The following is a 13,443-nucleotide window of genomic DNA, read 5'->3' on the forward strand; positions in this document are numbered from 1 at the left end:
TGTTGCATTTTTAATTTGTATGGCTCTGTAATATTGCAGCTATACAGACATTATATTAAGCTCATGAACAGTCTTTATAAAAATAAGAAGTCATGTTTATGTCTACTCTTCCTACACATTACTTTCTATAACTAGGGCAAATTCTGAAGTCGATAGATCATATTGACTTAACTGTTTCAATTTTCCTTGGTATTGAAATTGGTTTCAGCATTTTAGTGTAATGAGATTTACTAATTTTGTTTGCATAATTATCATTTTGTAATGATTAAACAATTTATTAGCATTTATGAATAGTACCATGGGATTTAATTGTGATATTCCTATACATATATACATTGAACTTTGAATGAGTTTCTCTTGTCCTATTCCTTTTTAACCCATGTGTCCATACAGCATTTAATAGGTTTCGGCAGACTCTCTCCATATATAGGTGAGTGTCTGTATGAAACATCATCTTCCTCATACCTGGTTTCCATCTCCCTCTCTCACTTATTTAATCAGCAGGTTTCCCTTTGTTGTGTTTTTGTTTCACTTTGTTTTGTTTTTTTATTACACATCTCCCATTTTTACTATTATTTATTATCATTACTTTAGATCTAGTTTCCACATGAATGGAAACCTGTGCTATTTGACATCTTGAGCTTGGTTTATGTCAGTCAACATGATGATCCCAGTTGCATTCATTTGCCTAGAGACAATGATATTTGACTCTTCTTCATGTGAATCAAACTCCATTGCTTGTAAGTATTACATTTTTTCCTTTTGCCAATCCTAGCACTTGAACTCAAGGCCTGAGCACTGTCCTTGGGATTTCTCAGGGCTAGGATATTACCACTTCTGGCTTTTTCGGGCTTTTGTGTTGGTAGTACCAAGGAATGTAACACTGGGCTTCGTGCATACTAGGCAGGCACACTACCCCTAGGCTATCCTCTGGGCCCGAGTGTTACATTTTCTTTATGAATTCATTGGTTGTTGTTTACCTTGGCTGAGGCACAGCCTAACTGTTGGGAAGAGCACTACAATAAAAATGGGTATTATAAATGTTTAACTGTTTTAACAACTTACATTTCTCCAGATGTTTGTCCAAAGGTCATATAGCAGCATCTGAGTTTTATGTCTAATCAATCCTTTGACTCTATATGCAAAGGTCACACAGCAGGATTTTAAGGTTGTTCTATTTTAGCCTATCCCAAGTGCCCCTAAATAGGAGAATTTTAGGTCAAACCCTAGAGTTTGTTCTCTTGGCTTGCTTGCTGGTACTCAGCCACTTAAACCATACTCCAGCATGGCTTGTTGCTGGTCACTTTGGAAGATGAAGTACCATGGTCTTTCCTCCAGGGCTGGGGGGGAACTGTCATCTATCAAGTTTCACTCTACTGATTAGCTAGTGTTAATGGAACTAGCCAACATAAATAAATAAATATATATGTATAAATACATTTATGTATATACACACATATATACTGATACATACACATATATACATACACACTTATATGTGAGTTTGTGTATATATAGTCATATATATATTTACATACAGGTATGTATATATTTATAGCATCCTATATGTATGTGATTTCCACAGTGGACACACGAAATTACATGCCCACCCACTGTAGTGTATTGTATAAAGGATATTTTCCCCATGTCTACTCTCACAACCTCATCATCAGCATTTGTTGTTTCCTTTTATAATAATTGCTATTCTCACTGTGGTGAGATTGCAGTCTCAGGGTCACTTTGCAAATGAGGTGGAAACTGTTTGTACTTCTGCAACCTGAAGAAGTCATTTGCTAATTTATTAATTGGTTTTTGTTTGTAGAATTGTGTATTCTTCATATTAACCCTTATGTGTTTTATAGAGGACCAAGATTTTCTCCTATTGTGTAAATTGTTGCATGAATTTATGGTGTCATTTGATGTGTAGAGACTTTTTAATTGATTGGAATCCTATTTGTCAACTAATTCTTGTTCTTATTTTCTTGAGTCCTATCCAGGAGATAATTTCCTGTCTCTCTTGTTCACTGCCACCCTGTGTTGTTCTGTAGTGATGTCAAAGTTTCAAATCTTAATATAAATAGCTTTGATCCATTTTGAGTTGATTTTTGAACTGTATAGAGAGACTATGATTGTAGGTTCACTCTTCTACATGTAGATAAGCAGTTGTTCAAAATTGTTAAACCATACTTTTGATTCCTTTTTCCAATAATTGTATGAGGATGGCTGTGTGCATTTAATTTTGAGTCTTCGTTTTCTTAGTTTTCTAAGGACCATGTTGTTTTTATCCATGTAGCTTTACAATCTTTTAAAGTCTGGTAGTATAAAACCTTTAGTGTTTTGATCTTTTTACCCAGGATTATTTTTACTACCTGGGATATTTTATGTTTCCCTATGAATTTAATGATTTATTGCTATGATGATTTCAGGAAAAAAATCACTGTGAAGTTTGGGTGAAATTTTGCAGAGATGTGAAGATTACTTTCAGAAAGGTTTAAAACTGAAATTAGTAAATAATTAACATGAAATAATGATACATGTTAAGGCTTTACTGTAACTATCCCTTAATCATAATGATGAAGTACTATTAATATAAATTCCGACAATTCAGTTTTCCATGTTTTAATGTCTTTATCCATTTTTTGAAGGATTGATAGAGTACGCCCCTCTAGTTATTATTTAGGGTTCCTGCTAGGTATTGTTTTAATAAAGGCTGGTATTAATTGAAGAGCTTAATTTTTAGTGTATATTTACTACATAAAGCAGTATATCCATAATATTTGCCATGTGTATACACTGCATGTTAATAGGAAGAATCTCATCCTATTTCTCTTTCCATCTCCCATTCCTCTGTTCATTAACAGCCTTTTTATTTACTATAGTTTGATTATATTTAGACTCCATGTTGGTGTTTCTGTGTATATGTGTGTGTACAGACATATATATATATATATATATATATATATACATGTACTGGTATGCCTTTAAATTTTGGATTCCAGCAATAATTGAAAATGTGATATTTTCTTTTTGAGCTTGGTTCATCTCAATCACATGACCATCTCCAGGACTGTCCACTTTACTGTAAATCACAGGATGTTAGGGGTTTTTTTAAAAAAAAAATAACTGAGGATTTACGGAAGACGGCATGGAACTGAGGACCCAGACATTAAGCCACAGACCTATGGTCACCTAATCTTTGAAAAGGGAGCCAAAAAAATAAAATGGAAGAAAGAAAGCCTCTTCAACAAATGTTGCTGGCAGAACTGGTTCAGCACCTGCAGAAAACTAAAGTTGGATCCTTCTTTTTCACCTTGCACTAGGATTAATTCCAAATGGACCAAAGACCTCGAAGTAAAAGCTGATACACTGAAAACTTTATAAGAAGGAATTGGAGATACTCTAGGTCTCCTTGGCACAGGTTGAAACTTTCTTAATAAGGACCAAGAAACACTGGATAATTGGGACTGCATTAAACTGCAGAACTTCTGTATGGCAAAGGACATAGCTAGCAAATTAACTAGAAAGGCTACAGAGTGGGAGAAGATCTTCACTAACCATAGAATAGACAAAGGCCTCATATCTAAAATATATGAACAGCTCAAAAAATTGAATCACTCCAAAAGTAATCTCCAAAGAAAAAACCATCCCATTAAAAGATGGGCCAAAGACTTAAAGAGAGACTTCTCTGAAGAAGAAATAAGAATGGCCTATAGACACATGAAGAAATGCTCGACATCTCTAGTCATAAAAGAAATGCAGATCAAAACAACTCTAAGATTCCACCTCACTCCAGTTAAAATGGCCAGGATCAAAAAATCTATTACCAGCAGGTGCTGGAGGGGATATGGACAAGGAGGGATCATTACTATACTATTGGTGGAGTACAAACTCGTTCAACCACTATGGAAAGCAAGGCAGTCCCTCAAAAGACTAAATATAGGACTCCCCTATGACCCAGCAATTCCACTACTTGCCATTTACCCAATCATACAAAAACAAGGACATACTAAATCCACCAGCACAACAATGTTCATTGCAGCACTATTTACCATAACAAAGATATGGAACCAATCCAGATGTCCCTCAGTTGATGAGTGGATCAAGAAGATGTGGTATTTGTACACAATGGAATTCTATGCTGCAGTCAGAAAGAATGACACCGCCCATTTGTAAGGAAATGGAAAACTTTGGAAGAAACCATATTAAGTGAAGTAAGCCAGACTCAAAGGAACACAGGCTCAATGATTTCCCTCATTTGTCATAATCAATAGAAACCTTGGGCTCTCCTAGCAGAGATTCACAATAGAACCAAATCTAGATTCATAAGGGCCATATAGTATGACGCTAAATGTAAGGACGTCCAGGATAAAGAAACAAAAGCCAATAATGAGTGATTGCTGTCCTTAACGTACCATGTTATCTCTCATCTCTTTTACTGTCCCTTGGTTATCTCAAAATATTACAATATTTCACCTTGTTATCTGATATATTTTATATATGCTTCATTGCTTATTTGAAATAGGAGAGGGAAGAGGGGAAATCAAGTTGTGCGGTGGGGGGGGGAGTGGAATGGGGACCATGACATGAAAAAGTGTATGAATATATATGAAGTAATGTACTTTCTATCTGGTGAATATAATGTAACTCATATTAATTACAATAAAATATATGAGAGAAAAAATAACGGAGTCATATTCCATCGTATATATGTACTACAATTCTTTATTTAATCTTTAGTTCCTAGGCACTTTAGCTGAATCCATCATATGCTTGTGGTAATCAAATTGAAATAAACTTGGTATGCATGGGTTTTCCTGTATATTCATTAGATTCCTTGAGATATATCCCCAATAGCAATATGGCAGGGTCCCAAGCTAAATCTATTTGTAGAACCTACATCCTTCACCAGGGTGTTTCAAACCTACACCTAGTATTCTTGAATTAGATGGACCCACGTTTTCTTACTCTCCCTATATCTGGTATTATTCAGCAGCGTTTTCATTAGTAAGATTGTGATACTGTCTCCATTCACAGATACATTCTATTTTTTTTGCCAGACCTGGGCTTGAGCTCAGGGCCTGAGCACTGTCCTTGGACTTTCTCAAGGCTAGAGCTCTACCACTTGAGCCTCAGCACCACTTCCGGCTTTTTTCTACGTATGTGGTACCGAGGAATCGAACCCGGGTCTTCATGCATGCTAGGCAAGCACTTTAACCACTAGGCCAAACTCCCGGCCCTACACAGATACATTCTATTGCAGTAGTTTTCAACATCTATCATTCTCTTTTCCTCATTTCCTTCTAATCTAATCAAACATTCCCATAACAATGAAGATACTCGTGTATTTTTGTGTATGATCCCATGTATCCTTTTACATATGTTTTTGCACATATGAGAGGAAACATGTGATTTTTCCCTTGTGAACCTGGCCTGAAAACAATATAACTTCATCTTTATGGATGAATAATACATATTATGTAGCTATACCCCATTTATCAATTCATTTGACAGTTTTGGGTCAACTGTTTCCATATGTTGGCTATTTTAAACAGTGCTACAAAGATTGTGTGTTTGCTTGTGCTTCTATCATATCCTGATTTACATTCTTTCAGATACATGACCCAAAATGTTATCACTGTATTGTGTGGTAAATGTATTTTTAGGTTTTTGAGGAACCTCCGTATCAGTTTCCATAGTGCTTGTACTGATTTCTGTTTCCTTACCATTTGTTGTTGTTTGTGTTGTGAGTGATTGCCAATTCTGACTGATGTTGAAGAAGTTCTCACGTTTGGTTTGTATTTCTCTAAGGGCAAGGAATTTTTGAAGACTTCTTCCTGATTGTATTCTTTCAAGATATGTCTCTTCCGTGTGTTTGCCCATTTGTTGGGTTACTGAGTCCCCCTTTGTGGTAATTTTTTTTCATAGAAATCTCCAAGGAGTCATATCCAGGGCATTTTAGCTTTATTTCATTTAATTTTCCTCTGTTACTATATTCAACCATAACTATGATGTATAGTGTAAAAATGTTAATTTGCAGTGATTTATTTCTTTTTGAGGGAGGCAGCTCTTGCTTTGTGTCTGGTCCAGATGAGCTTAGTGCACTCACCTTGCTGGGTAGGATAGGCGTGCAACACGGACCCCAGCCATTGTGTCTCCCTTGGAGCTAGGATAACAACAGTTAGTTCAGATGTGCTTTCAAGAACTAGTATTCCTTGGCTGACCTTGAACCACAGTCTCCAGTCTCTGCTTCTCAATAGATATGGTGGCTGTACCCAGCCATATAAATTCTCAATTCTCTGAAATGAGAGCGTGAGCGATTCAACTATTCCTCCCCAAGTCCTCACTATCGCTCTTGCCTAGTGGACCCCAATTGAATATGGGTCAGAAAATATCCAGCATTCTAGTCATTCTATCCAACCGACAGTGGAAGACACAGATCAATGTAATGTATTTATCAGAATACATAATAGGTGATAAGAGGATTCTGAGACTTCTCAACTTGTTACTGACTGTAGGTTGGAGGAGGAAAGAGAAAAACAGAGTACATCAACAACATTAAACTAGAGAAAAGGGGACAATGCTTCAACTGAGTCCCTGTATTCGTAAGGTTAGTCACCAAGAACTTTGTACTTCTCCTTAAGAACCAATCAAGGAAGAGCAAATTTCTATCAGTTCAAGACTTTCCTCCCTTTGTGTTGTGCTTTCTTTTTCATTTGATGCAGTATAATATTTTAGTATTCTTTCCAGATATTCTTTGTATTAATGAAATACCCTGGTTCTCTTCACTAGGTGGGCAATTTTCCTTTTACCTATTCTCAGTAGGGAATTGGAACTAGTATTAACACTTATTTTTAATTAGAGTTTGTAAGAGTTTAGTAAAGCTTTTTATTTCAGAAATCTCTTTTTTGCCAGTCCTGGGATTGACCTCAGGGCTTGAGCACTGTCTTTGGACTTTCTAAAGGCTAGAGCTCTACCACTTAAACCACAGTACCACTCCTGGCTTTTTCTTTTTTTTTTTTTGAAATTATTTTTTGTATTTTTGAAACTCTTTGAAGAGCCAAGTCCTAAATGTAGTAGAAAACCACCTCCCAAAAGTTCAGTCCATTTTAAGATGATGAAGACATATAGATGAGTGACAGTTTGAGATGTCCTCCATATACCGTATGCAATTACAATGAAACCCAACATGATTTTTATTCATAATTCTGATGTGTTGAAATCAGAAGGAATGCCTAAGTAAAAGTCTTTGGCTTAACTCACTGTAGTGACATTAATACAGAATGGACATGTTGGATCAAAGATAAGAGGCTAATGGGGAACCCCTGGAATGCTTCAATATCTCTTATAACTGGATTTGATTTAGCAGGAATAAATTTTTTAAAAAAGAATCCCTTTGTAAAAGAAAGTTTATACAAAAAATTTCTAAAAAACAAAGAACCATAGATATAATGTGTTCAGTACCGGAGAGAGAATGAATCTTAAAAGCTTAGCTCACTTCTGGTTTAATTTTACTAACCTAGGCCACTCTTGAAAAAAAGAGCTTATATGAAGGGCTCTGAAGTATGGCCTTCAAATATATTGGATATTAAGTTTACTAAGTAAATCTATGTCTAGTATATGACATATAGTATGCTACTTGTAATAGGATTATTCTATGTAATTAATCTGGGTTTGGAGGCAAAAATAAAATTTATTTCAATGCAGAACAAATTTTTCATGTTTCTATTAAATGTGTCATCCCAAACAACAATGTAATGGTGTTCTATGACTTGGAAACATAATGTAATTTACAGTATTGCCAAACAGAATTCCACAAAAACTTTATAGCACACCTTATGTGACTAGCTCAAAGTACTTAGTTCAACTAAGTGGTATGGAAGCATTTTGGTAAATATCTGCAAACCAATACAGCAGTGAACAGTTCCTAATACAGAAGTCCATTAAGAAAAGTCAATTTTGTAACATTTTACATAAAAATAAAAGTAAAAAGGGCACTGCTTCATCAGCACATTCTTCACTTCTGTCTGGACGAGAGGCCAAACTTACTGTTCACTCTTCAGGTCATCTTGTTTTCCATTTAGTTCTTGATCAACTTGTTTTATGCATTCTGGTATGCCAGCGTATTCCATGGGAACAAGCTCCACTAGTTTTGCCAAATTAAAAACATATCTAGTTTTTGGCTGAATTTTGAGCTAATAAATGGTTTTGTAACACCCCAATTCTGGATTTTTTCTAGGTATGAACCAAATAATCAAATCCAGGTCTTCATGCATGCTAGGCAAAAGCTCCACCACTAGGCCAGTCTCCCAGACTTTTATTTCAGAAATCATTTTTCAAGTTTGGGTTAACAGAAAAATTCTCCACATTAAATATAGAGGCAAAAGAAAAGGTGAGGTAGTCTATGTGTTGAAACTATTTTACTGTAGTGTTCGACTTTGGTCTTATGTCCTTTCCAATTTCAGTCCACTGTCTTTAAGGAGAACTGGTATGCCTTTAATTCTCGAACATTCCATTCCTCATTCTGCAGTGATGTAAAGATGACCAGTGCATTCTGTTTGGGGTTGCCATAGGAGCAACTATATGAGTAGAGTTTGCTCTACAAGGTAAGGGTCTGAGCAAGGGCAGTCTGTCTATCATAGGGTTTGCTCTCTATGACATTGGACTTTCTTCCCATCCTTTCCATAGGGATTAAAGTAAAAAGAATGAGTTTTTTGAGGGAGGGCTTGTTGGATAATGTGAGGAGGAGAAGGGGCTGATTGGAGGGGACTTGGAGGAGTGAGAGCTGACTGGGGATCTCTCTGGTTCTTACATATGAAGGCTTTGCCTTGTAGCTACCTGAATAAAGTGTGTGTGTGTGTGTGTGTGTGTGTGTGTGTGTGTGTGTGTGTGTGTGTGTGTGTGTATGTATGGGGACTTGAGACTGGGGCCTGGACACTGTTCCTTAGCTTTTTTTGTCTCCAACTCCTACCACTCTGCCACTTGAGCTACAACTCCATGTACAACTTTTGCTGGTTAGTGGAGATTAGAGTTCCACGAAGCTTTTTGACGCTTTGAACTTCTTGTCTTCAGATCTCAGCTCCTGAATAGCTGAGATTTCTGATTAGTCAATCACCTAAAGCTCATTTCCTCTAAAGATTTATCTTAACAAACTGGGTTTAGGGGAAGTGATGAACCAAAAGGAATGAAAAGAAAAAGAAAAGAAAGTTCTTAGCCTGAAAGGTAGCAGGAAAATCAGCTATGATTTAAATTTGTGACAGAGTTTGATCCTCCTCTGTGTCTAGCTGTTTACAAACTGAAAGGCTGGAGACAGTTTGAGTCCTTTTGCCTAATTATTTTAGGGTATCTGAAGCTCTTCACAGTTCTGTCCCAGCTCCACAGCAGAAGCAGGGCTGGCTACAAGTCTTCTTTCTCTGCCTTGACTTCTTCTGGCTCCCATGGCTAGGGCCTAAGGACTAGGGACTGCAAGCATTGGGAGTTCTGTTTCCTTTCTGTATGAAATGGTATGGCTGGATACAATGTGCTTTACAAGTGTCTGCTCCAGATCTAAAAGTCAGAACCAGTATTTTACCTAAATGCATTTATTTATATATTTTTACAAGAAGAATTTTATTTTCATGTTACTTTTTCTTTTGAAGAGTGTAGGAATGTATTACATGTGTCTGGATACCTTACTGTAAATATCATATTATTATTATTATTGGACAATTTTGAGTATGTGGGTGTGTTTGTGTGTATGTACAGATGTTGTAAATGTGTGGTAACACTGGGGTTTTAATTAGGGGTCTTAAATGCTTTCACAACTTTTTTTCACCCAGGATTAGTGAATTATGACATCTGCTACAGGTCCAATTTCAGCTTTTTTTCATATATATATTTTTTTCATATATTTTTATTGTAATTAATAGAAGGGTTACATTACATTCGCCAGATGGAAGGTGCATTACTTCACATACATTGATACCCTTTCTCAAGTGCAGCTTTTTATCCTTTTAGATAAGTGGAGTCTCCTGGCTGTTTTTTTAGGTTTCTTTGAATTGAGATCCTCAGAACACCTTAGTAGCTAGGATTATAATATCTTTTTATTTCCCATTGACAATTGTATTATCTTAACATGTACCCACTCTGTGAAATATTATAGAATGTACAATATTTCTCATCCTTTTTATTTCTATTATAAAATGTTTCCAAGTAGAAAATCCATAATAACTGTGATATAAACTCTCTTAATACTGGATTTATTTACATCTCTATGTCCTGTGAAACAATGCATTATCTGTAAAGGTGCCTTGTATATCAGTGAAAGTTTGTTGATTCAAAAATTTTTCTTCTCTTGTTCTGTAACAGAACTATGAAAAGTAATTGCAGAATGTACTTTTCCCAGGAATGGTCAACTCTGAAGAATTATAGCTTTCAAGGTTTCATAGGCTATAGATTTTAAAAGGCTCACCACCACCTAGAACAGTTCTGTGTGCATGACTTTCCATAATGTTTGGTATATTAAGTATATTTTCAACACAATCAGTGTGAAATTCTTCTGTGTTTTCCTTCTCTTAGGTGAATGGTTTGTTACCTAGTGATACTATACTGAGATATATCCGGATTACACTGTAGCAGTGTTGACCCTCAACAAATATAATATGTAAGTCATGGGATTCAAAGATGCTTTAAACCATGAGTAAAAGTCCCAAGCTGGGCTGATGAGATTGAGAATATACCTATACTTTCTTAATAAATGTCAACTCTATGGAAATGATATGTCACACATTCACAAAATAAACACATTTCTTTTTCTTTCTTTCTTTCTCTTTTTCTTTTTGTGGTCTTGGTACTTAAAATTCAGGACATTAGCACTGTCCCTGAGCTCTTTTGCTTGGAGCTAGTTTTCAGATACTTTGTGCCACATCTCCATTTCTGTTTGTGAATTGCAGATGAGAGTCTCAGGGACTGTTGGCTGCGGCTGGCTTCAACCCTGAGCCTCAGCTCTATCTCCTACAGAGGAGAACTACCAGCTTATGCCAGCACCACCAGGCTTCCTTCTGTTTAAAATACTGCAGTTGAGATGCTGTGATAGGCATGCCTGAGTCCATGTAAACTGGGCTCTGGCAGCAGCTGTTGATCCAGCATGAGCAATTGGTGAGTGGATTTACCTGTCATCTGAAAGTAAAATCATTTTGAAATATGGTACCAAGACAAAGTTGATATTACTGCCCAACCATATCATGTAACTATTATCTGTTTTGAAAATAAATACCAAAGGAAAGAGGTCAAAAGAAACTTTCTCATAGGCTGTTCTAAAGTTAACTATGAGGAGCTAAAAGAGTATCACAGGTCAGGCACTCAAGTCACAATGACTAGTTTGAAGTGAGGAGGAATTCAGATATGAAGTAGCTAAAGGAATCAGGATAAATGTGTCAAAAGCCAGGACTATTTCACCTGAAATACCACCATCATGATGGATAGGAATCTTGCTTCCGCTGTGCAGATCTTTTTCTCCATAAGACAGTCAGGAAAGAAAGCTAGTATTGGTGGAAGCAAGGAGTAAAGGGGAAACAGAATCAAATATTTAGATGATATATCAGCTGGAATTTTTTTATAATGCGTGAAGTGGAAAACAGTGAACACGGATACAAAATTTAAAAGCCATATCAGCTGGAGTTTCTACATAACGAGCGAAAGGGAAAAGAGGAGACCTGGAAGCAGAATTTGGGTGATATATCAGATTCAGCTTCTACATAGCAAGGGAAAGAAAATCTAGGAAACAACAAAACCACAGAAAACATTGGTGTAGGTTCACAAAGAAAGAATTCTTCATCAGTCTTGTCTAAAAGCTTTGTTTTTTAGAGATGAACATTTAGTTAGATCCCAAAGTCTCTCTTTTAGGAAAACACAAGAAATACCCTCTTGAATATGTATATATATATCATATTTATAGTTAGTCTTCAGTGAATTGCAGCTAATATGTGTGAAAAAGTACATATAGGAAGGGCCAGGTGTATGGCCTAGTAGTAGAGTGCTTGCTTAGCATGCAGGAAGCCCTCAGTTCTATTTCTTGGTAACACATAAGCAGGAAAAGTTGAAAATGGTGCTGTGTTTCAAGTGATATAGCACTAGCCTTGAGAAAGCTCAAGGACAGTGCCCAGGCCCTGAGTTCAGGCTCCAGAATTAGCAAAAATTAAAAAGTATATATAGGATTTTACATATTATTTGACTGTGCTTAATTTAATGATTCAAAGCAGATCCTATCTCTATCTAGAGAGGTCAGCTATGATAGCTCAAATAATGAACATAGATAGGCATATGTATGAAGATATACAGAGACTAAATAAGTATGTAGGACCGATTTTTTTCTTTGTTTTTATTTTGTAGGATGGGGACTTGAACTCTGAGCCTGTGTGCTATTGTCCCTGAGCTCTTCAGCACAAGGCAGGGGCTATACCACTTGAGCCATAGCACTACTTCTGGGTTTCTGGTGGCTAGCTGGAGATTCCAGTCTCATTGGAAATTACAGTGGCAAGGCTGGCTTTGAAATATGATCCTCAGATTTCAACCTCCTGAGTAGCTAGGACTTTAGTCACTTGATCCCTGCATTATGGAAACTATTTTGAATGTCACAGCGGTGCAGCTCTATCTGCGCCATACTGTCCTTTTAAAGTTGGTGAATGATTGAGACACCAGTGAGATGGGGTTCTTGATGTTGCAGTGAACAGTAAAGAGAACTCTTAGAAAACTCTGATAGGATAGCTTGTTTATAAGACCCTATTCTGAGAGGCTGTACACATTTTGTAGACTGCAATGACAAATGATCACAGAAAAAGTAGCTTCCGCAGTAACAATTTACATCACAACACTGGGGAATATAGGGCTCAAATCAAAGGGCCCACAGCTACTTGGCCCCTACTCAGGGCTGAGGAAAAGGAAGTTCCTTGTAGATCCCTTTTCCCTGTTTTCCTGGTTGTGGACAATTGTCGGGCCCATGATTCCTCCTCTAGATTGCTGCCCTTCTTGGCACATGCCATTCTTATTTTTTCATATATTTTTATTGTAATTAATAGAAGGGTTACATGATATTTGCCAGATAGATGGTGCATCACTTCACATACATTGATAACCTTTCACATGTCTTGGTCCCCATTTCCCTCCCCCCACCCCCACCCTTCATCTTGTTTCCCTCCCTTCTCTATCCAATTTCAAATAACCAAAAACAAATATATCCGATATATCAGGTAACAAAGTGAGATACTGTAACAATATGAGATAACCAAGGGACAGCAAAAGAGATAAGAGATAACATAGTACCTTAAGAACAATAATCATTCATTATATGGCTTATGTTTCTATATCCTAGAGATCCTTTCATTTAGCGTCCTACTCTATGGCCTTTTGTATCAAGGTTTTGCCCTATTGCAAATCTCTGCTAGGACAGCCCAAGGTTTCCACTGATTA

The 13,443-nt window shown here is 36.6% G+C and overlaps 1 long non-coding RNA gene across 2 annotated transcripts; it reads left to right on the plus strand.

The window, feature by feature from the left end:
- Positions 1-469: 469 nt before the first annotated feature.
- Positions 470-11,159, plus strand: LOC150039815 (uncharacterized). 2 transcript variants are annotated; one of them, XR_016534224.1, is made up of 3 exons: positions 470-740; positions 10,555-10,639; positions 10,929-11,159. It is a non-coding gene; the product is annotated as an uncharacterized LOC150039815 (long non-coding RNA). The 2 variants fall into 2 exon arrangements; XR_016534223.1 differs by lacking the exon at positions 470-740 and adding an exon at positions 8,561-8,603.
- Positions 11,160-13,443: the final 2,284 nt, after the last annotated feature.

This window comes from Megascapheus bottae, unplaced genomic scaffold (genome assembly GCF_031878675.1).
Source record: "Megascapheus bottae isolate mThoBot1 unplaced genomic scaffold, mThoBot2.hap1 HAP1_SCAFFOLD_164, whole genome shotgun sequence".
Lineage (NCBI taxonomy): Eukaryota > Metazoa > Chordata > Mammalia > Rodentia > Geomyidae > Megascapheus > Megascapheus bottae.